This window comes from Eumetopias jubatus, unplaced genomic scaffold, assembly GCF_037043125.1.
Source record: "Eumetopias jubatus isolate StellerSeaLion01/CBP00866 unplaced genomic scaffold, mEumJub1_p1.0 scaffold_5, whole genome shotgun sequence".
Lineage (NCBI taxonomy): Eukaryota > Metazoa > Chordata > Mammalia > Carnivora > Otariidae > Eumetopias > Eumetopias jubatus.
Genome location: NW_028274811.1, coordinates 32,376,961 through 32,400,095, shown reverse-complemented (window position 1 = coordinate 32,400,095; position 23,135 = coordinate 32,376,961). Strand labels below are relative to the sequence as shown.

The window sequence follows — 23,135 nt, the reverse complement described above, 5'->3', positions numbered from 1 at the left end:
TTAGGAGAATGAAATAGGGTTCCTGTGGCTATGCAACCCAGTTCTAGCCAGGGAAGATTTATTTCCCCACAGTGGCTCTAGTGATGGTTCGATCGGACTCATAATTCCATAATGATCTTGGTGCCAATGCCTCCCACTCTGGGTGTCTCTGCAGAGGCCATGGGGAAATGGGAAGCCACACTAGCTAAACAAATAAGAATGATGAGTTGCTTGTGGCCAGCCCCTTGCCGCCTGAGCTGGCCTATTGTGTGCTCCAACATATGCAGTAATAAAGACGCTGCTGAGAAAAACCACATTCAACTTGTCATCCTCACCCAGCCCAGAAAATGCAGTATGCTTTCTCCAGAAGAGCTCCCAAGACCCCCTGTTCCAGGGACACTCCCATACCTTTCATTTCATGTGTGCCTCGTTTTTGACCAGAGGAAGGGTTTGTCTGCTTGAGTAATACCTCTTCTTCCAACCTTTCCACAAAAGCCCATATATAGCCTGGGCATGATGTATAATGTGTGTGTGGTATGTGTAGGTCTGCCAGTGGGATAATTAGTTAGAATGTTAAGTGGGAATATAAAGCAGGATCTCCTGTGTGAGTTAAGTATCCGTACGTGTATTTATGTGTGATTTAACTTCACCCACCTTCTAGCACCATGTCCGTGTAACCAGCAGGCCTGGAAAAGAATAGTACTAGTAACTAAGATCAATTCAGCACTTACTGTGCCAGGCACTGGGCTGAATGCTTCACATATATTATTTCATTTAATCACCATAACAGTTGTTGAAGGGAATACTAGGATTATCTCCATGTTACAGATAGGGAAACACCCTTGTAAGGTAGGTTATGGTTAGAGCAACTTGCTTAGCTAGTGAGGGGCAGTCAGGATTTGAGCCATCTGTCCAATTCCAAAACCTGTTCTTAAACTGCTCCACAGTCCCAAATCCAGGCTCCCCTTCTGACAATGATGCTGGATTTGATGATCTAATATTCTGAGACATGCCACAGAGCCAGCCTTATTCTCCAAATGTGATCTTCCAAAGCTTTGGTGCTTGGGAACCTTTATTAGGGACAGTGTCAGAGGAGGGAAGGCTTCCCCCGTTACTGGCTTACTGACCCAGGACTGTGCTAGCAGGTGCAGGCACAGTCAGTCACTGTGCCTATCATACCCAGGATTCTCCTATAGCAGACAACATCCTTCCTGCAGCTCTCTGCTTGGAGAAGCAGCCCTGGCCCTTGTGTAGGGTTAGGCACAGATTGGACTAGGAGAGGGCCCACATAGGCTGCCCTACAACAGCCCAGCAGTGGCCTTGTTCTTTGGGATCTTCCAGGCGTGTGTGTATGGGGGTCGAGACTGCAATGAACTATTCCAGTCAACTTGACTCAGCCCAAATTTAGAATGGAGACTTAAACCATCTTGGCCAGTCATACATCTTGGTGTGACGCAGACGACAAGAGCAAGAGGGCAGGTGGCCTGTGAGAAGGAGAGATGAGAGAGTAGCCTGTCTTCAGACCACCTTGGTTCCAGCTCCAATCTCTCCCTGTCTGTCTTTACATTGACCCTTTCTAATGGATCTGGGCAAATCTGAACAGCCCTGTATGATAAAGGGGTGAGGAGTCTGGAGGCTTGAGGGAAAATCCAGGAGACGGAGATGTGAACTGGCTGACTGGATACCATGCAAGGGAAAGAAAAGATAAAAAATGATTCACGGAGTGATCGAAGTGAGACAGGGACTTGGGAGGAAAGAACTGCTCAAGTAGGCTTCCAGGTGGGGTGTGTGGGATTAACATTCTCCTCCATCACCCCTGTGATACCTGCAGTAAATTCTGCATTTCACACTGATGGTTGTGCAGCTATGGGTTCTTGGTGGGGAAATGGAGCAGGGTAAGGGGACAGCTCGAATCTAGGTTATACTCCATCTGCTCCCAATATGGTTTCCTTAGGGTCTCTGATTGATGTCCAAGGCTACTCTCCATGTGTATGTTTTCATGTTTCCCTAGACACATCTAATTGTGTAATTATGTAAGAAATACATACGTGGCAAGGGGCATAGCATTATGTGACGTGTTCATATATGTGAACGCAGGATGTTTTCATTTATGTACATGTATAAACACATCTGTGCACTGTGTATGACTCTGGATGTGTAAGCTGTGTGCATGACTGTGGGTGTTTGTGCCAGGGTGTGGGGCTTGGGGCTATTTTCCAGAGATGGGTGCCATGATACATCCCATCCCTCATGTTCTCCTTACCATATGATGTCAACTTCTTCCATAGAGAGATAATCTCTCTTTCCTTCTCCTTCAATGTGGACAGACCTCTGTGACTCCCTCAACCAATAGAACATGGCAGAAAAGATGCTATGTGAATTCTGAAGCTAGATCATAAAAATATCATGCATCTTATGTTTTGTTCTCTTGGGATGCTCATTGTTAGAAACCAGCCACCAAACTGTGAGGAGGCCAGGCAGCTATTGGGAGAGGCCACTTGCCAGTGTCCTGGCTGATGGTACCAGTTGAGGTCCCAACCGACAGCCAGCATCAACTGCCAGCCATGTGAGTGAGCATCTTGCCTTCAATGAACCATGCCAGCTGACAGCGCACAAAGCAGAGTTGATTCTTCCCTGCCAAGCGCTACCCAAACTGCTAAATAAATGATTGTTTTGGGATGCTTGGTTATGCAGCAGTGGATAACAGGAACAGGGTTGTAGCCGTGTTTGCCCTAACTGTGTGTGTTTCTGTGGTTCCCTGTCTTTGTGGGTGCCTGCATTTGTGTCAGATGTCTGTGTCCCTGAGTAGGTGTGTGGTTGAAGGTGTTTCTGGAGACAGAATCATGGTTCTTGGGGTTTTGCCCTGGCTTCAGTGGGAGCTGTTTGGTTAGAACCCTTTGAAATCTTGTCTGTCTTGTAGGTCTCTTCTTTTGAGTGCTTTTCTTTTGAACTAGAGAAACCTGTTTAGCTGAGAGCAAATGCAGCCTAAATTTACTGACTTTTCTGGCTGAAGCCCCCTGGAGCTGCCAAGGCCTTCTAACAGGTTAGAGGCTGCCATACAGAGCCTCACATCCCTTTCCCAAGGACTGTTTTGTTATTTTTTTCTTTTCTGCTAATGAAGCCTTCAGAAATGAACCAGAGACAGGGGAAAATACAGTCACTGGGGTCCTTGATGTTTCCCGGAGTCGAGATACCTAGAATTCCTGAGTTCCCCCAAGGAAGCTGCTTATGTGGGCTCAGATGTGCCCAGATTTTAGTGTAGAAATCATCTGGTTTCTTCCCTGCCATGGCTGCTGCAACCCACACCATCTGAGTGCAGCCCAGGAAGTAGAGGACCCTGGTTTAGAAGGCCAGTTCCTCTTGGTCTCCTTGGCAGTGCCCTTAAGCTTCTTGCTTCTTCTATGTTGGTGGCCCTACTCAGCTTTTCTGGGAACACTGAGGGCTCTGACTTCACATTCCTGTCCTCTCACTGCCTCCCAGGACCTCTAAAGTGCTATTGTCCAAATGAGCTTTCTGTGATGACAGAAATGTTCTATAATCCGAGCTGTCTGATATGGTAGACATTAGCCACATGTAGCTCTTGAGCACTTGAAATGAGGCTACTGTGACTAAGGAACTACGTTTTAAATTTTATTTCATTTTAATTAATTTAAATCTAAATACTACATGTGACTATTGGCTAACATATTGGAAAACATAGATCTGATGAGTTCAAGGAGTTTTTTTAAATCTGTAAAATGGGAATAAAATCTGCCCCCTCTGCCTCACAGGGCTGTCTGGAGCAAACATGATGAATGGGGAAAAGATGTACTCACATAAGGGATTTGGAAAGAAAGACAGCAATGTGAACTGAGTGGGCTTCTTATAGCTCTGTTAATACTTCTGTTTTATAGTCCTTTTTGGACTCTGTTGATCTGATCTGTTTACATTTCTGTGTCTCTTATCTGACCATGAACTCTTTGAGGGTGAGAACCCAGTGGGACTATTTCCCAGCTGTATCCCCATAGCCAGTGGATGGTATGTAGCTTGGTATTCATATTCAAGTGAATAAAATGTCTGGAGTCCAGAAGGGATTTCTGGCAGCAGGATTTAAAGTGTATGGTAAGGGGAACCTGGGTGGCTCAGTTGGTTAAGCGTCTGCCTTTGGCTCAGGTCATGATCCCAGGGTCCTGGAATCGAGCCCCACATCGGGCTCCCTGCTCAGTGGAGAGCCTGCTTCTCCCGCTCCCTCTGCCTGCAGCTCTGCCTACTTGTGCTCTCTATCTCTTTGTCAAATAAATATTTTTAAAAAGCTGAGGCGGGAGGGGTACAGAGAGGAGGAAGCAGGACAGGACAATATGGTGGTGAGGGAGCTGGGGCTCTTGCCCCGCATGCTCAACATTCTAGGCCCATCCAGAGAGAGCAGGGAGCTGATTCCTGATGCCAGGAATGCTTTCACACAACTGGGTATCAGGCTTATGGGAGCTTACCTGAGAATGGCTGATCAGAGGAGAAATGATCTACTCAACACATTTTGCTTATTGAGGGAGGCTAGATTGATCATTTAAATCTCTGCCTAGCAGGGCTCTGGGGATGGATGCTGTAGTTTCCTTTGATTGATGGTGGCCAGGTTGAAGGTTATTTCTCAGGCTTTCTACCCTTGCAAGGTTCTGCTCCTCTGAGGAGTGGAAGAGGGATCGTCAAAGCTCTCCGATAAAGCTGCAAGAAGAGGTGGGTTTTTGTTTGTTGTTTACTTATTTAAAAGGAAATTTAAAACTTATTTCTGCCTAATTCCAAGAGTAGTAGAAGGAAACAGAAGACTTCTGTGATCCCACCACCCACTCTATTCCCTGGACTTCAAACTTCTCACTTTTACAGTGGTCCTCCTTGTTTGCAAGCTGTGAAAGTAGGGGCTGTCTGCCTAGGCCTAGCCTTGCACACTGGTTTTAGCAGCTGAGGAGGATTGAGCTCAGAGCTAGGTCTCCTGGGAAGGTGGTTCTCAGGTCTTTTAAAGGTTTTGGGGACTAGTGGGACTCAGAATTTCCCTTCCCCACACGCTTTATCTTGTTAGATCTGTCCCAAGAATGAAGCCAGGCTCCTGTGTCCAGCTGGACTCTTCTCTTGGCCCATGCATTTATTTATTCATTCTAACATTTGAGCTTATTATATTTTTAGGCATATTAGTCTTGTAGCACTTTGTTAATGTCTTTTTATAACTTGCATCAGACTTGATTGTAATTTATATATTCATTCTGTGAATTACCACTGATGCTCTAGACATTTTTTGAACATTTATTATTTATCCTCATGGTACTAGGCAGTGACACAAGCTAGAATTATTCCTGGGCTACTCTTGCTAGCCTCCTGGGTGTTCCATGGAAAAAGTGAGCTGATACCTGTCCTTTCCCACCCAGTCCCAGGAAAGTGACCTATGTAGACCTTTCTGAAAAAAACCTGGCACTTCCCACTCAACTATTGCCCAAAGGCTTGTTCTCCTTCCCCAGGCTACTAACCAAAGTTTGCTCACAGCTGCAAAGTCAATTTCCCATCTGTTTGAAGTAAACATAGTCAACAAAGTAGATCAACTGCTAGAAGCCCACATAATACATTGGAAATGGAAAAGAACTCGAGGCCGGTTGATTGTTTCCTCTTGGAGAATACCTGCTCTTTGGCGGAAGTTACTGCTTGTTTGGATTGTCGTTTTCTCCACTCCTGAATGTCCGGGAATCACTGTGTCTGGACTCTTAGGGCCTGAGGGAGCAGTCCGTTTTACTAGTCAGGTTAAACTCTTCCGGTCAAGGGTAGGTCTTATCATGGAAAGAGAAGGGGACTTTGGGAGGCACCCAAATCTGGCTTACATTCTCAGTTTTATTACTTCCTGACTGTATGACCTTGTACAAATTCTTCAACTTCTTTGAGCCTTAGCTTCCCCATCTATAAAAAGATGACAGCTCTGATCTTTGGAAGTTATTATAAGTAAATATATACGCAGCACCTGGCACATAAGAGATATTCAGGGGTAGAGCAGAATTTGAGCTGTGGATGACTATAACTTTGAAAATGATTGGTCGTCGTCAATTCACACAGTATATAAATATAAAAAATAAATGACTTGCTGGTGACCTATCCGCACGAATTTTCAAAGGACTATTTTTACTGCTCGAGACTCAGATGTATCCCATTCTGAGTGGCAACAGCTTGATTTATCTTTACTCCTCACGTCCTCTGGTTTCCTTCTGTTGTTCCTTCCGCTAGAAAGAAATTAGACTGCTGGGAAATCAGAGATGAAACTTCGAAGTCCCATTTTGGTCTGGCTTGGAAGCAAAATCAGGTCCGTGGGGATCTCTTTCAGATGACGCTCACTCTGGCGGAGGGATACAGGGGAAAATCACTCCATCAGAGGTGGCGCTAGGAGGCGGGACTTAGCAGAAGCGGGGGAGAGAGGCGGGGCTTAACAACTTCGCCCGCGGGAAAGGGAGGGAGGCGGCCGCACATCTTTCTGGAAGGCGGCAATTGGGCGAGACGGCGAGTGACGTAATAACTGCGCGCTCCAAGTTTCAGAGGGTCGCCGCCGCGTCTGCGCATGGGGAGGTGGTGGCCGCTGCAGCCGCCTGGAATTGTGGGGGTTGTGTCTGCCCCTCGGCTGCCGGGCGGGAAGCCGAAGGTAGGGGCGGTGAGGGCCACTCGGCCCTGGCGCTGGGCGGGGGGCTCCGGGCGCTGTCCGGGCTTCCTCCCACCAGCGGCCCCGGCGCCTTCCCAGCACTGTACCGGGGTCCCCACACAGGACCCCCCCCCCCCCAAATACATACCGTTCCTCCAAAGCGGGGACGACCAAGTGAACCCTGGCCACAGCCCAGGAGTCGCCTTACCTACCTTTTCTGTTCAGGTCGTCTCCAGTAACTTTTCTTAAGTGCCAGGAGATGAGGCGGTGGGGATTCCGAGACTCGTTTTTGATTCTCTGTTTCATCTTCCTTCCCTGTTTCCTTCTTCCACCCTCAGTTTCTGCATCTAACCGCTTCTTTGTTGACATTCTGGTTCTTGGCCGAGGCCTCTATGTCTCTTCACCATATGGAATTGCCCTCTACCCGCGTCGTATTTCCACGCCTGACTTGTGTTTTCCTGTTTCCCGGTAGATGGAAGACTTGTCTTTGAAGTACGGATTTCAGACTTTGGTGTTTTTCAAATCACCTAGGAGGTTGTGTACATCCCTGGCCTCTACTCAGTGATTTCATTTAAAGTGGAGTATGGGCACCTGCAGTGCTCCCCAGGTGATTCTCTTTCTGATGGTCCTGAAATTCTTGCTTTGAGAGTCTCTCCTGTGGAAGACTGGAGGGAATCCGTTGGTATATGAGCTCCTGAAATGGGGCTCAAGGTGGGAAAGAACACCTAACACCTGGGAGGCCAGTGGGGGTTTCTTTGCACTCTAGAAGCTAGAGGGATGTTTGATGTCTTTAAAAAAAATATTACCCCCCATATGTAATGTCAGTTTTCTACTAAAAAATTTAAAATATCTGGCATTGATTCAAGCTTGTGTGGCTTTCTGACCTCACCGAAACAAAACAAAACCACAAACTGCTTTGGGGGATTGAAGGGGTTAGATTAACCCAGAGTAGGTAGGCAGTAGGAGAATGAATCTTAAATGTTTGCTAAGAAAATAAACCGATGTGTTTATAAACAGTAATAATGTTTGTTTTGACAGTGTAAAAGATGTTTTATATCTGTGTGTCTTTTTAGCTCTCACTCCACCCAAACTTTTTTTTGTTGTCTGATAAAAATACAGCCAGATTTGGGGTTTGGACAGGATTTTGTTGGGAGCCAGGGTATGAGGATGTTAGGATTGATGTATAACATGGATTGTAAGTTGGTGTGTGGTTTCAGTTGAGAATTTGGCTCTTAGGTTTGTTTGGTTTTTTTTGCTAGATTTATTTTTTTTCCCTCTTTAATACCCATCACCAGGCTAACCCATCCCCCCACCCCCCTCCCCTTGGCTCTTAGGTTTTTAAGGTGTTGCCACACCAGATTTATGTTTTTCTTTTGGTTGTTTAATGAATTTAATATGCTAATTATGTGGTGTTATGAAATTGGCTACGGAAAAGACTTATTGCCCCCATTTTACAGAGGGTGGGAATGGGGAATATGTTAGTACAGCTGTGGTGACCCAGGAATGAAAAGTTGCCTTGTTCTTGGATTCCTGCTTTCTTGACCTTTTCTGATGTCTTTGGAGACCAGTTCTCTGCAGAGGCCAACTTTGAGCCTTGGTGTGTTTCATTGACTCAATAAAAGGCTAATTAAGCAAAACTGAAAAGTTAACAACATGGGTTTTGAAATAAGCATGCTAGAACTTTTTTCATTGAGTGCTGTTCTCCTTTAGAGTGGTATGTGTAGGTGTGAGTGGTGGGAGTGTGGCCTTATTTAAGTGATATGTCATTGTCCAAAGCAGTTTTGAAAATCTACCTCTGAAATTGTCTTCAGAGACATTTTTGAGCCATGTTAGTGATCAGTTTCATTAATACATAATACCATACTGTTAGCTTTTTTTTTTACCCCCAAGTGGCTTCGTTAAAGCAACCTTGTCACCCGACTTGTCTTCAGTTGAATAAAAAGTTCTTCTGAAGTGGACATAATAGATTTTTGGTGTGTGGTTGAACATGTTTTGAATCTATCACTTATTAGCCATATGATCTTGCACAAGTCACCTCTTAGGCTCAGTTTTCCACTGCATAAAAATGGGAATACTGGAGCACCTGCCTGGCTCAGTCAGTGGAGCATGGGATTTTTGATCTTGGGGTTGTAAGTTTGAGCCCTATGTTGGGTGTAGAGATTACTTTAAAATTCTTTAAAAAAAATGGGAATGCTTACTTGGAAGAATGGTTAAGTGAGGAGGAACACATTAATGACATAGGAATGCAGTAAATGTTTCTACCATCAAAGAATGAAGATTTGCCATTAATGAGAACAGTTTTTGAAAAATGAGTCTCTAAAGGCAAGTTGTATCTTTTTCCAAATAGGTAAATGCCTTTCAATCCTGTTATCTTTGTCGATTCATGCTCTGACCTCATCCTACTTGTCTTTTTTTACCCCCACTCATTTTCTATCCTTTCCTCAGTGAAGCTGTGTTGCAGAGGCTGTCTGCCAGTCTCTTGGAGTAAGCCTCTTTTCAGGAGAGCTAATCGAAACATTCTTACAATGCTAGCCCCTTGGTCATGTATTCCTGGGGATTTTTCTTTGGGGCCGCAGCTGGTGCTTAGCTCACGCTCTATAGCACAGGCATCTCTAACTCCTGGATTTGGTGTCAATTTGGAGACCTCTTTGTGAGGCTAATCTTTTCTCTTTCTGAGCAAGGATGACTACTTTATCCTTCTCTGAGTCAGTCTTAAGCTGCAGGCCTTAGTTTTTCACAGCACAGAGCTTCTTATTTTAGTTATATGTGGTCTAAAGGAGCAGTATCCTGCCCTTTTCTTCATGTTCTTTCACCAAGGGCTTCACTGCTGAGTAGGGGAGGAGGAGAATAGCCCCTTGCCATTCAGGTGGGGCTTTGGGTAACCCCTGATTCCTAGCATCAACAGTAATTGAGTTTGCCTTTGGAGTAAGAACCTTGTAAAAGATAGAAGCTGCTCAGGACACATGTGAAGATTCTCCCAGAATTTTACTGACTTAGGAAGGGTTTACACTTGGCATCCTTCCTTGTGCTATTTTCCACCTTGGAGACAGAATCTAGGAGCCGCAGAATATGTTCACACACTTGTAGTTCTTTCAGGTTCCACCTGGTGGCGCGTGGGTAAGGGTGTGGTGGTGTTGGCTGGCCATGTCTGCTCTCATCCTCCTAACAGTACCCTTGGCTGTGCTGTTTTAGGCTTTGAGATGTGTCTTAGTCAGTTATGGGCTGCTGTAATAGAATACCATAGACTGGGTGGCTTAAATAGCAAAACATATATTTCTCCCAGTTCTAGAGATTGGAACTCTCTAGAGATTGGAACTGTGAGATCAGGGTGCCAGCGTGGTTAGGTTCTTAAAGGTAGTGGGTCAGCTCTTTAGACATCTAATCAAGTGATTCTCAACCTTTTGTTCACTATCACCTTTTGAGACTTTTTCCCCTAATTGTCCCCTCCCCATGGAATTTTAATACCACAGATATACCGTGTATCTACTTACATTGTGGCCCTTTGGAGGGCCATAAACTTAACAATATCTAAGATTTTTCTTTCTGAAGAATCATTTCCCTGTCCTGCTTGGGGGCGATACTACCCTCATTGAGAATGCACGGTCTTACCTATATTCTCTCTAATAAAGCCATCAAGGCGTGTTTTATACCCAGAAGATCCAGCTGTTACCACCCCAACACCAGACTAGTAAAAGTGGGAGAACATTATCTCATCCAGTCTTCCAATCAACCTTGTGAAATAATTGGTATTACCCCATTTTACAGAAGAAAAAAATAGGCTCAGTGAAGTTAAGTGACTTGGCCAAGGTCAAAAAGTTTGTTGTAGCCAGGCTCTCAACCCAGTTCTGACACCACAGTGATTTCTTTTGCACTATGCTACCCTCCTCCTCTCAACATGAGTCTGCTCTCATCAGCAGGATATTTGACCATTCACCTTATTAAGGCCCTCCTAGGTGCCAGGTCCAGTGGAAGATATTGAGGACACTAAAGTGAGAAAGGATTCCTGCTCTTGAAGAGCTCACTAAGTTTTCCCAAGGTGTAGTGCCTTAGGTCTAGTTCTCTTGTTACCCATCCTGTTTGACTTCTGAGATGTCTGGCAGTAGCTAAGGGCTGTCATGGAAAGATTTGAGGTAAAATCTTTGGCCTTTATAAGGATCAGAGCTGTGAACGTGTCCCTCCTGGTTCCATTTGCCAACCAGCTGAGCTGTTTCTAATCGCTGAGCCTGTTGCCTAAAGTGTGTTGCAGGCCCAGGAAACTCCTTGGCCATTACATGTTTATAAGCATGGGAATTAATAAGAATGCCATTTCTGCTTTTCTTAATGATATTCCTTTTTTTTAAGTTTTATTTATTTATTTGACAGAGAGATAGAGCACAAGTAGGCAGAGCTGCAGGCAGAGGGAGAAGGAGAAGCAGGCTCTCCACTGAACAGGGAGCCCGATGTGGGGCTCGATCCTAAGACCCTGGCATCATGATCTGAGCCGAAGGCACCTGCTTAACTGACTGGGCTACCCAGGCACCCCTTTTTAATGATATTCCTAATTCAGAGCAGAAGTTGTTTTGTCCTTTTGTGATGTTACTTCATATTGTCTGCCTCAAAACCTAATGCTGTTGAGGGAGTTGGAGAAGAAATGGAATATGTGTGGAGGTAGAGGTGGGAGGGATAATTTTTACCTGGACTTCTCCAAAGGGGCTAGAATTGAGTTTAATCTTTACTATCTTTTTTTTTTTTTTAAAGATTTTATTTATTTGACAGACACAGCGAGAGAGGGAACACAAGCAGGGGGAGTGGGAGAGGGAGAAGCAGGCTTCCCTCCAAGCAGGGAGCCTGATGTGGGGCTCGATCCCAGGGCTCTGGGACCATGACCTGAGCCAAAGGCAGATGCTTAACGACTGAGCCACCCAGACACCCCCAAGTCTTTACTATTTTTATTTTCTTCCAAATCTTGGACTTTTTAAAAACTTTTTTTTTTAAGAGAGGGAGAGAGAAGGAGGGTAGGAGCAGAGGGAGACAGGGAATCTTAAAGCAGGCTTTATGCCCAGTGCAGAGCCCAACTCCAGGCTCAGTCTCATGACCCTAGCCGAAATCAAGAGTTGGACACTTAACTGACTGAGCCACCCAGGCACTCCCCAAATCTTGGACTTCTGAAGTGTTCCATTTACCATCTGTTTCTCTGATCCCTCCTTGGCCTTACTTTTTCACAGCTGAGCCTGCTGTGTTGGCTCAGGTGTTCCTGGAAGTTGGGCAGTGTCTGATGGTTAGCCCATATCACATGTCCTAGCTGCAGAGAAATGAGAAGGGGTATGTTTCTGAGGTCTGCTTGCTGGCTGTGTCTTGACTGAGGGTGTTGTGCTTTTTAATTACCACTTATTCCAGGCAGAGGAGTATCACAGCAGTCAGTGAACGGATCCATGTCTAGCTACTTGACTTTCTGCAAGTAGTCTGCCTTTTCTGTCTTAGGAAGGGGAGGAGTTCTAGAAACTGAAAGAAGAATCACAGATGTATCTCATTGGTCAGGTGAGGAATGCTGATACCAATGGACTTTTAAATGGGCATTTCTTTATGTCTGGGAATAGTTTCATGCTTTTGCTTCTCATTTCTGTGAGGCTCCCACGGGGTCAGCAGCCATCTGACCAAACTTCAGGCTTCAGTTCAGTGGAAGTAACATAAAGTAGGACAATCGATACAGACAACATTGATTGGTCACACTTTGAATTCAGTTGGTAGTAGAGTTGGAAACTTAAGGGGCAAGATCCTAAGGAAGGTATTTAAGGTTGATTTTGTGAATCTCCCCACTGCTGGTCATGAGGAGTTGGGTTTGATTTTATTCATGAAGCAAAGTCTCCATCCTTGGGCCCAGCTGCTAAAGTCTGAAATCATGGTGTTTATGGGCTGGAACATATCATCCCCTAGGTCTTTATATCAATTTTATTGGGAACATCAGTGCAGGGTCTGGTTCAGTTCCAAGGAATGGCTGTTGGTGGTTCCTTGGGTGAGGGAAGAGTCAGGAGGTTCCCTTGTGGTTCTGTCACCTTCCAGTGCTTGAGTTTTGTATTTAATGGGTTCTTATTTTACTGATGACAAAACTGAGTTCCAGAGAAGTGAAATGGGCTATATACCTTTTTTAGGGCCATCAGCATATTACTGGCAGAGCTGAGACTCAAGCCAGAGGACTAACAGAGGGTGGCCATAGAAATTGTTAAAATTATTTAAAGCCTTATAAAGATACAAGATGCCATTGCAGTTAAAAATCTACAGGGAGGGGCGCCTGGGTGGCTCAGATGGTTAAGCGTCTGCCTTTGGCTCAGGTCATGATCCCAGGGTCCTGGGATTGAGTCCCGCATCGGGCTTCCTGCTCCTTGGGAGCCTGCTTCTCCCTCTGCCTCTCTCTCTGTCTGTCTCTCATGAATAAATAAATAAAAAATCTTAAAAAAAAAAAAAATCTCCAAGGAGGGAGAAGGCCCCGCCTCTACTGACTGCTTTATTCATTATGTTAAAACCTTCACTGGTGAGGTTTTTGGCTGTTATGCTGATTTCTTTCCTTTTCGTGTTGAAGTGTGTCTCCTCTTGATCTTACCCCAGAGGAAATAGATTTGAAGCTTACCCCTATTTTAGAAACAAAGAACAAGTGCTCAGGCCAGGCTGCTCTGAGGGTGTTCTGTAAAGAATGGGGCCAATGCGCCAGTGGACCTTATCTGGTGACCCAAGCAAACCCGTGATACATCACTAAAAGAAAAAGAGTGAGGGAATGAATGGTGTGTCAGAGTGGTTTAAGAACATTCTGGAGGGGCGCCTGGGTGGCTCAGTTGGTTGGGCATCTGCCTTTGGCTCAGGTCATGGTCCTGGGATTGAGCCTCGCATCGGGCTCCTTGCTCGGCAGGGTAGCCTGCTTCTCTTCTTCTCCCTCTGTCTGCAGCTCTCCCTGCTTGTGTGCTTTCTCTCTCTGTCAGATAAATAAAATCTTAAAAAAAAAACAACAAAAAAACAAACACAAACATTCTGGAGTCAGCTTACTTGGTCATATTTTGCTGTTTACTTACTAGCTGTCAGATCCTGGACAAGTTACTCATTTTCTCTAAGCCTTAATTTCATCATCTGTAGAATGGGACTAGTAATAGTTCCTCTTGGAACTGTCTTGAGAATTACTTGAGAGAATACATATGGAAAGTGGTTCCTCTGGCATAGTATAAGTGCTCTGTGTTATCACTTATGTCAACCACAGTAGTTTCTAATTCCTGACCCAAGACTTGGTTACAGGATAAGTTATGCTGACTAAGCCAGTGTTACCTTAACCATCACATCATTGTTGATCTCCTTTGTTGTTGTTTTTTTTCCCTTTTTTTATTATGTTAATCACCATACATTACATCATTAGTTTTTGATGTAGTGTTCCATGATTCATTGTTTGCGTATAACACCCAGTGCTCCATGCAGAACGTGCCCTCTTTAATACCCATCACCAGGCTAACCCATCCCTCCAGCCCCCTTCCCTCAAGAACCCTCAGTTTGTTTTTCAGAGTCCATAGTCTCTCATGGTTCTCCTTTGTTGTTTGATTATTCATTATCAGTAGTCACAGCTGGCTCATGCTGAATAATAGTCACAAATATCAAGGAACTTTGAAGCTTCTCTGCCATCTTCTTCCTTACTCAGCTTAGTTCTCACCTTTCTGGGGCTGTCTTTAACTGGCCGTCCTGGCCAGTGGGCCCTGTTTCCAGGGCCAGCTCTCCAGAGTCTGCCTGGGGCCCTTTGACAGTATGTTCTCCTTGTCTCTTGCCTTCTGCTCTTCAGCCAGACATGAAGCAATTAGCTCGTTATGGGAACTTTGACTTCTGTCACGGCTTTCTTCTGATTTGTATGCCCATTTCTGGTCCTTTTGAAAGGTCGGGGAGGCGCAGTCAAATACACTGACCCGGATTTTGTGTTCAAGTTGATTCTTTCCCTTTGAGATTTACAACTGGTTCAGTGTAGCAGTGGGGATGGGAGTGGGGAAAAAGCCCCTGAAGCTATTACCCCTCATTATATTGCTCTCAAGCTGAGTTTCTAAAAACCCTGAGTACCATCGTTACCGTAGTTACAGCCTGTGCCTTACTTCTCTGAATGAAACAAATAGGCCAAAACCTTATCATTGGGTGGGAAAACCAGTCTGCATTGGTTAAAAAAAAAAAAAAAAAAAGTCTCTTCAAAGAAATGCTATTGTCTTAAATTTTTTGGCAAGCCTCTGCAGTATCTTTCTTTCTTTTTTTTTTTTTTTTTAAGGTTTTATTTATTTATTTGACAGAGAGAGACACTGAGAGAGAGGGAACACAAGCAGGGGGAGTGGGAGAGGGAGAAGCAGGCTTCCCGCTGAGTGGGGAGCCTGATGCGGGGCTCGATCCCAGGACCCTGGGACCATGACCTGAGCCGAAGGCGGGCGCTTAACGACTGAGCCACCCAGGCGCCCCTGCAGTATCTTTCTTACCTAGTCTTAATGCTTCCCCTGTTTCCTGTAACTGCTCCTGAGGTATTATGGAAGCCTCCTCTTACACCTTACTTCAGTTTCCTTTAGGACATTGTGTACCACTGCCCCTTGGGGTCTTCCTAAATACAGTGCTCATTGGAGAACACTCATGCTTAGAAGCCTTTGGTGGCACCCCTTGGCTGCTGCTGAATACATTCTAAATGTATCCGTTGTCCGGGTGTTCCGATGTTCTGTGCCTCTCATGGCGTGTCCCTGTCCTACCACTTTAATTATATCCTCTACCATTACCCACATGTATCTTTTGCCCTTGAAAAACGGGTCCATGTGGCCCTCTGAACATGCCTCATGTTTATGACTTGGCCAGTTCTTTTGCCCAGAGGTCCCCTCTCCTTTGTTTTTGACTTAAACTGCACAGCTGTCTTCTTCAGTGAGCCTTGCCTAATACCTCCTCATCTGTATCCCCATAGCAACACTTTGATTATAGAATTTAGCATACTTTATCCTGGTTAGTTATTTTGTTTCTTATTATATGAGCTTCTCAAGGACATGGGCTATGCTTTATTTTGTGTCTCCAGCATAATGCTGAGTGTAACATGGACACCATGAATGTTTGTTGAACGAAGAAACACGTGAAAGCCTGAGAAATGATAACAGTCCTGTTCAATTCCCGATTCTTTCCTGGAGCATTCCTTGAACCTAGTCACAGTGAATCTGGCATGCTCAACTACCAGAGCCCTTGGTGTCTGAAGCAGTCCGATTCTGTAGAATAAGTCTCCTCTTCCCAAATGGATTAGGAATTCCTGGAGGGCAAAGTGCCTCCCTCATTTCTCTTTGTGTACCCAACCCCCAGGACAGTTCCTGGCACATAGAGGGTGTTTAGTAAGTGCTTATGAATGTAGGAGTCCTGCTCTTTGTCAGCGATGTGCCTACCTCAGCCTCCTCTGTCACTCACTGGCCAGGGGTCTCCAACTCTAAGGTGTTTTCAGGGTCAGGTAGGGAATAGTCAGTGTGAGCCACAGGGAATGGTGGGCCTGTGTCAAACTGGAGGGCTCATGTGTTCCATGAAGGGCAGCTGCTGCTCAGCCTATAGTCATGAGTGAGTGTGGCTCTAGTGTCCTTACCTTACATTACAAGAGAAGCCAGAAATTTGGGGGGATTTTTATGTGAAATCCCCAGGGACTACCAAAGTACATCTGTGGTCCAGATTTGGCATCAAGGCTACATCTGTGATCTTTGGATAGAGCCTGAAATTTTGCATATTTAAGCTCCTTGTGGAAGAAGAAAGGGAGCAGGAGACATAACCTGAAAGCTTTTGAGGGAGTTCTGTTGAAAGCCTAGGTTTTGTTGAGAGTGTCCTCTTATTTTCTGTGGATAGTAACGTAGTCTCTTGAGCTAAGTCCTGCAGAGACCTCCTGTTTTGCTTCATCCTCCCTTGTATTCTGTCCCTAGAAAGATGGTGACCTAGGGACTTAGGTGATTTTTACCCTTTTGCCCAGCCTCTGCTGAGGCAGGTTTGATGGTTCTTGCTTCTAGGCTACTTCTGAGGGTCTGGTGGTCAGTCTGGTTACAGACTGAGGTCCCGGGAATCATTCCTATTAATGGCTTCTCTGAGAAGTTCTGAATGAACCAGCACAGGTGAAAGGGAGGTATATTGTATAAAATTATTGCCTAAATGTGGTTAGCCAGGGGGCAAAGCAGTATAATAGCCAGGAGGAAATCTGTACCTCCATGGACGCTTTTGCAGGGCAATATCTTACCCTCTGGCTGCCCTGTTCTTTTCATAGTCCCTAAGGCCTCTGGCAGAGCTTACTTGCTTGACATTACCTTTTAGGTCTGAAGGTGTTACCACCATTGATACCTCCATCTGAGGCAGAAATAAGCTGTTTGGATTATCTCTGGAAGAATACATGAGAAACTGAAAAGAGTGTTGTCTTTGGTGAGGGGCCCTGGGTGGCTGGGCAGTGAGGGAGAAGAGAGGCTTAATTTTCACTGCATACCTTTGTGTGCTTTTTCACATTTGAGCTGTGCGCATATATTGCTAATATTTTAAAAAATAATCCTAGGCAGACTCAAATGTGGTCTCCACTTCAAATTCCACTCTGTCCTCACTTTATTCCTTAACTGTGGGTTCTCTGTAAACACCTAGAACCAGTTACTGTAGTTTGTCCCTTGGAGGTGATAGCCTTGTTTTTCTGTTCCTCCGAAGTGTCTTAGGCTTTCTCAACCAGAGGTCTTTGGAATAACTATCAGGCCTAAAGTATGCTCAACATTTTACTTTTATAAAAGGGCTTTCATGAGGTGCCTGGGTGGCTCAGTTGGTAAAGTGTCTGCCTTCGGCTCAGGTCATGATCCCAGGGTCCTGGGCTGGAGTCCTGTATTGGGCTCCATGCTCAGCGGGGAGCCTGCTTCTCCCTCTGCCCTCTCCCTGCTCATGCTCTCTCTCTCTCTCTCTCAAATAAATAAAATCTTAAAAAAATAAAAAAAAGGCTTTCAAATAACGGATCTTTAAAACATACCCATTTCATAGAGATGAGAAATTGAAGTTTGGAGAGTCTGAATTACTTACACTTACTGAGGGTTGTACAGTTAGGGTAGGGCTGTGACTAATCCAGGTAGCCTTACTTCATATTCCTGCTCCTTGCTCTTAGTGCTTATGTCAGTGAGGTAGTCTTCCCTTTTTGGAATTTTCTTACAGGTTTCCAGAGCTGTTTCTGTTGGGGCAAGAGTAGAGCTGTGGTGTTGTGCTTTATTTTTTCGGTTTTAGCTTTCACCTCTTCAGGACTCTTAGTGATGTAGGCCTGTCTTCTCTGGAAAAAAGTGGTCAGTAATAGGTTTCTCCAGTTTCTACTTAGGGTAAACTAAAGCTTCATTGGAGCAGTATCTTTTAGGGAAGCTTGAATTAACAGTTTTCTTTTTTCTTTTCTTTGCTGAGTATTATAGCTGCTGTTAGGCAAAGGGCTTTGTTTCTAGGTTACAAATCTTTTTAGCAAAGAAGTAAGTGTGGAATAGAACTGGAAGGACTCATGCTGTTCTTGGATATAATTTAATGCTCCACATCCCAGAGAGAGTAAACATTGTAAAGTACGCAAGATGGGTTTGGATTAATATCCTGACAACATATGGCTTGGCATGTAGGGCACTCCTGGGAGACCTTCCTCACCATACATAGCCTGCCTTTGCCGGGTGGTCCCTTCCCACAGGTCTTCCCAGCAGCTGTTGTGCACCTGGGTGAATCATCAGCTTTCCTAAGCTTTGAGGTGTGGGGGAACAATGTTAACTATCCAAAGCCTTCACATGGGAGGTGAAATAAACAGACAACCCTGGGAGATTGTGTTTTAGTACTACTTAGCTTCCGCAGAGTTTGTCCAGGGTATTCACCTCCATTAGAAACACTGGCTGATCCTCACCACTGATCTCTTCAGAATACACCCCTGAAAATCATCTTGCCCTTTCTGCTCTCCTGCCCCTGGCATCATGGGTATAGAAGGTCTCTGAAAGCTCTAGAGAGGTGGTGGGCAACATGGAAGAAAGGCTCAGTTGCTTCTAAAGACCAAGGAGAAATCCTTCATTTTTTTTTTACCTTTTCTATTTCTACTTAAATCAAAATTAGGTTACCTTCAAAGAGAGTTCTCTACATTACTGACAGAGCTCAGAGTGGGATAGGCTCTCGGTACCTCCTTTGCAATCTCCGAAGAGAGCTTGTTGGGGGCATGTAGAGATCATGCCTGGGTTTTCTTTTCCTCCCCCAGCCCTGACCTGCGCTGTGCCAAGAGAGTTGCCTCAGCTGATGGCTTGGTCACTGGTTGGCAGCTTTGTGGGTCTGGAAACTCAGCCAGTTCCCCCAGGTTTAAGTTCCCGTGGGCTCTCTCAAGCACATGAAATTCATGAGCCCATTCAGCTATAGTTCCAGTTAACTAATTAACTCTAGGAAACATGCCTAGCACGCTGACTTGTGTGGACAGGTGGGATAGTTGTCTCCGCTATAGATAAGGTTAGCAGGAAGCCAGCTCACCCCTGGAGGAAGTCAAGGTGAAATAGGGTGGAAAGCTCTTGGCTGTAGCATCAGATATATCCAGATTTAACCATGTACTAGCTATTAGACTTAAGAGAGTTATTTAACCTGTCCCTTATTGCTTCATCTGTAAAACTCCCTGAGCTTTTCTGATATGCACACAGTATGCATTTGGTATATGTTTTGTACCATTTATTCACTTCTTTCCTCTCTCTCCTCATAGCATTGTATTTTTAGGGCTATATCTGTAGTCTGACCAAAGTATACCTGTTACTCTCTTGGGGCTCCAGAAGTTTCTTTCAGAGAGACTGAATTTAATTCTCTGGGTACCTTTTGGCATATTCTTCACAGACCACAGCCATTCTTTTACCGCAGGTTACAGTAGGAACAACTAGATTCTAGCTCTCATCAGTTGGTTCCAGCCTAAGGAGTCTTTGTGGTTACCATTCAAGCTACAGTTCTTTGTAAAGACCCGCTTACGTGTCAGATACTGCTTGGCTATGGGAATTCAGCGGTGAGTGAGATAGGGTCTTTGCCCTCAGTAATACCTCTCTAAACCAATCCTTGGTTGGGCTACTTCTTTGGGTGACTAGTCTTGTTCGTTCTTTGTTGATTCATACCGACTTGCTTCTGAGAGAGTAATCTCCCTAGACCTGGGGGACAGTGCCCCTTTGTGCGGCCTGGGCCTTGCCTGCTGGCTTGCCTGCTCTCAAACAATGAGAGCAGCGTGCTGAGGCTGGAGGAGAAAGCCCCGCAGGCTACTACTGCCTCGGCCACACATGTCCCGAGAGCCTGTGCTTGGCACTCTTGAATGTTCCTTTTCTCCTTGCACATAGATTATAGTGTTCACTGGTAATTTAAATTTCAAAAACCTTCCGCCCCCCTCTCTGCCTTAAAAAAATAGGCTCTGTGTATTACAGGGTGGAGAACAAAGCAGGCCAGCCCTGGTTTCCTGGTGGGGTTTGTTTGATCACGTGTATTTTTTATGTAGCCTCAGTGTGGGTTACCTTTGCTTTAATAAGGCTAACGTGTAATTCAGGCATATTAATATTCTGTAGTTATAGAATATCCCATCTTGCTCTACCTTGTTTGTCATAAATAGTGTGGCGGGTAGATTTAGGGGCTTTGGCCGACAGGAAGTTGTACTTCCCACTTTGGACTCCAGACTGCATTCTGGCCCCTCGTGGGCTCTGTATATAGAAGACCTAGCAGCCAGTTTGATGGATTTCTCAGTTTCAAAATAGGGGCCTGAGGATAGTCCTCTGCTCTATCCTTCTCTCTCTGTTGCCAGTTTTCCTGGCAGTTGGCAAGAAGTGTGTGTGGGGAAGCAGGCAGAATTGCTCTCTGAGAACCATTTATTTGAGAACTCCCAGCAGAGAACTGCATTTGCCTCTCCTCCTTCTCTTTCTGTGGTATGTGGTCTTGTGATTTAGTACTGCTTGTTCCTGTGTGGTACAGAGGCCTGAGTATGACTCCTCTAGCCCTGTTGGGGTTTTTATCAATAAATTGCTTGCTGATTGGTCTTTCCCCTGAATTCCATCACTTTCCCAGGAGCAAGGGAGTGTGTCAACATTTGGGGACCTATTTGAGCCTCTCTTTCTGGCACTGTGGCCACTGAAACGATGGTGGCTGAGCCCAGATGAGCCTTGTTTCCCACTGCTGCTGAGCTGGGCATTGGCTACAGTTGGATTTAGCTTTAACAGTCACACTAGAGGCTTGGTTGGAAAGAAGAGAGCACTGCATAATTATTGCTTATGTACCAGTTAAACCTATCAGCCAACAGATGTCAAGTGCAGGAAAAAAGTGCAATAATGTTATTATAATGGCATAATAGTTATCATTATAATAATCAGCTGGCATAGCTTTTGATAAGAGGCAGATCCTGAAAGGAGTGCAGGGGGAAGGGTTAACCTTGAACTACGGCACAGTGAAGGGGTGCTTCACCTTGTAGGAGATGCTGTGTGAATGTGTGTGATTCAGGTATGGGGTTGATACCCTTTCTGCACAGCTTGAGGTGGCATGGAGACTTGCACTGGGGTTGTCTGCCCTGCGGGTATTGTCTTTCTCATGGTGCCAGGGAACACCTGCCATCCTTTAGTTTAGGTGCCCTGGATTGCAGGATTACCATTTCAAGCACCTAGCACCAGTGGGTTCTCAAAAAGGCAGAGATTTCATCCCTGTGGGTCCATTTGGAATTTTCAGAAAATCTAGCCTCATCCCCATTAGCTACAAATGATGAACTCCCCTCTCTTTAGCGCACTGTACTCTGTACCTAGGGTGTGGTGGTGTACCTCAGCTATGTACATGCTTATTGTGGTGGAATGTGCTCATGGAAGACAGCCTTTCCTTACCCAGGGAGCTCTTTGGAACTATGTTCCCATTCTGGTAAGGAGGTGGTAAAGGGGTGGGGAGCAGAGCTGGGCTCATGGGTGACCCACAAAGGCAGCTCTAGGGTAGGAGAAGAGTCTTTGGATTCAGGCAGACTTGGGTTGTCTCCTGACCTCACCGTTCACTAGCTGTTACACAACCTTGCTGAGCCTCAGCTGCCCCTCTGTGCGTGTGTTCATTTATTTCTCACTGTTTTTCACTACCAGTCCTGTCTCTGAAGAAGCTGTCACTAAGCAGTTCTCAGTAATTGGTTCTTCTTCTCCTACCCCACCCTGCCCACCTACCCTAAAGAATAGAATAAGAAAGAAAGGACAAGACCCTCCTGCTTCCTTAGGGAATTGAGACTTTAATCTGAGCTTCATGTGAGCTTTTTCAGGCTCTGGGGTTTTTGTTCAGAGCCATACTAGAATTCCTCTGGAGCCGCCTCATTGGGGGAGATCTTGATATTTAATGTTTGGGCAAATCTCTGCCTTATCCAAGGAGTGAAAGATGGTGTTTAAAATCCCATTCAGGGATTTTCTGCTTCAGCCCCTTGCAGTCTTTATCCCCTCCCCTTTTTCCTTTGGGGTGGGTCACTTGGGGGCACTGCCTGCTTTGAGGAACATTTGTTTTTTTGAAGAAACTGTTAGTTGTTTGGCTTAGTCTCTTTACTGAGTAGAGATTTTTGTGTTTCCATCTGCCTTGGCCTTTGCTGTGGACTTTTATTTTGGAAGTCTGGAGCACTCAGACAAGGTGATATCTTTTTAGACTATTTTTGGCTGTAGGCCAGCTTATCACTATGGCTACCACCTGCCTGAAGAATGGCAGGACATAAGCAGTCACTTCTATCAGAAATTTGGCAAAGAGGAAGGGCAAAGGGGAAAGAACAGTTTGGCTTAAGGTCACAAGGGGAGAACAGCTTCTCTAAGCAGAACCTTTTTTTTTTTTTAAAGATTTTATTTATTTATTTGACAGAGAGAGACACAGCGTGAGAGGGAACAGAAGCAGGGGGAGTGGGAGAGGGAGAAGCAGGCTTCCTGCTGAGCAGGGAGCCCGATGTCGGGCTCCATCCCAGGACCCTGGGATCATGACCCGAGCTGAAGGCAGATGCTTAACGACTGAGCCACCCAGGCGTCCTCTAAGAAGAACCTTTTGATTTGGACAGAACTTCATTTCCCTTCTCTCTGGAATTTTGTTCTTTCTGTCAACAGACATAAATAGAACATCCTTTACCCTCCAGACACTATGGTAAATCCTGAGTCATGACCAAGTCATATGTATTTCCTCCTTAGGGTGTATTGATGAATAAAATTATAATCACACGCATAAATGTAAAATTACAATTGTAATAAGTGTGTTGAAAGAAAGGGATGTGATACCATAAGAAATAGGACAGATTTGACTTGTTCCTGGGGTTGAGAGGGTATCAGGGAAGGCTTGCTAGAAAAAGTGATCTTTGGTTTAAATTGTTAAGAACAAACATGTGTTTTACTGAACGACATGAGGTTGAAGAGTGTTTCAGGCTGAGGGCCCAGCTTTTACAAAGCCTCTGGAGTGGGGTTGGGGGCAAAGAAGTGGCTTCTGTGAGGTGCTGAAAAAGTGTGGTTGGAGCACAGACAATGAGAGGAGATGGATGCAAGATAAGGCTGAAGGGATTGGCAAGGGCAGGCCTGGTCAG

General features: G+C 45.2%; 1 protein-coding gene across 1 annotated transcript in view; it reads left to right on the top strand.

Moving 5' to 3' along the window:
- Positions 1-6,504: 6,504 nt before the first annotated feature.
- Positions 6,505-23,135, top strand: part of SIL1 (SIL1 nucleotide exchange factor) — a 211,409-nt gene continuing 194,778 nt past the window's right edge. The window contains exon 1 of the mRNA XM_028103714.1: positions 6,505-6,622. The gene's annotated coding sequence lies outside the window, so the exon portion shown is untranslated. The remainder of the gene's footprint in view (positions 6,623-23,135) is intronic.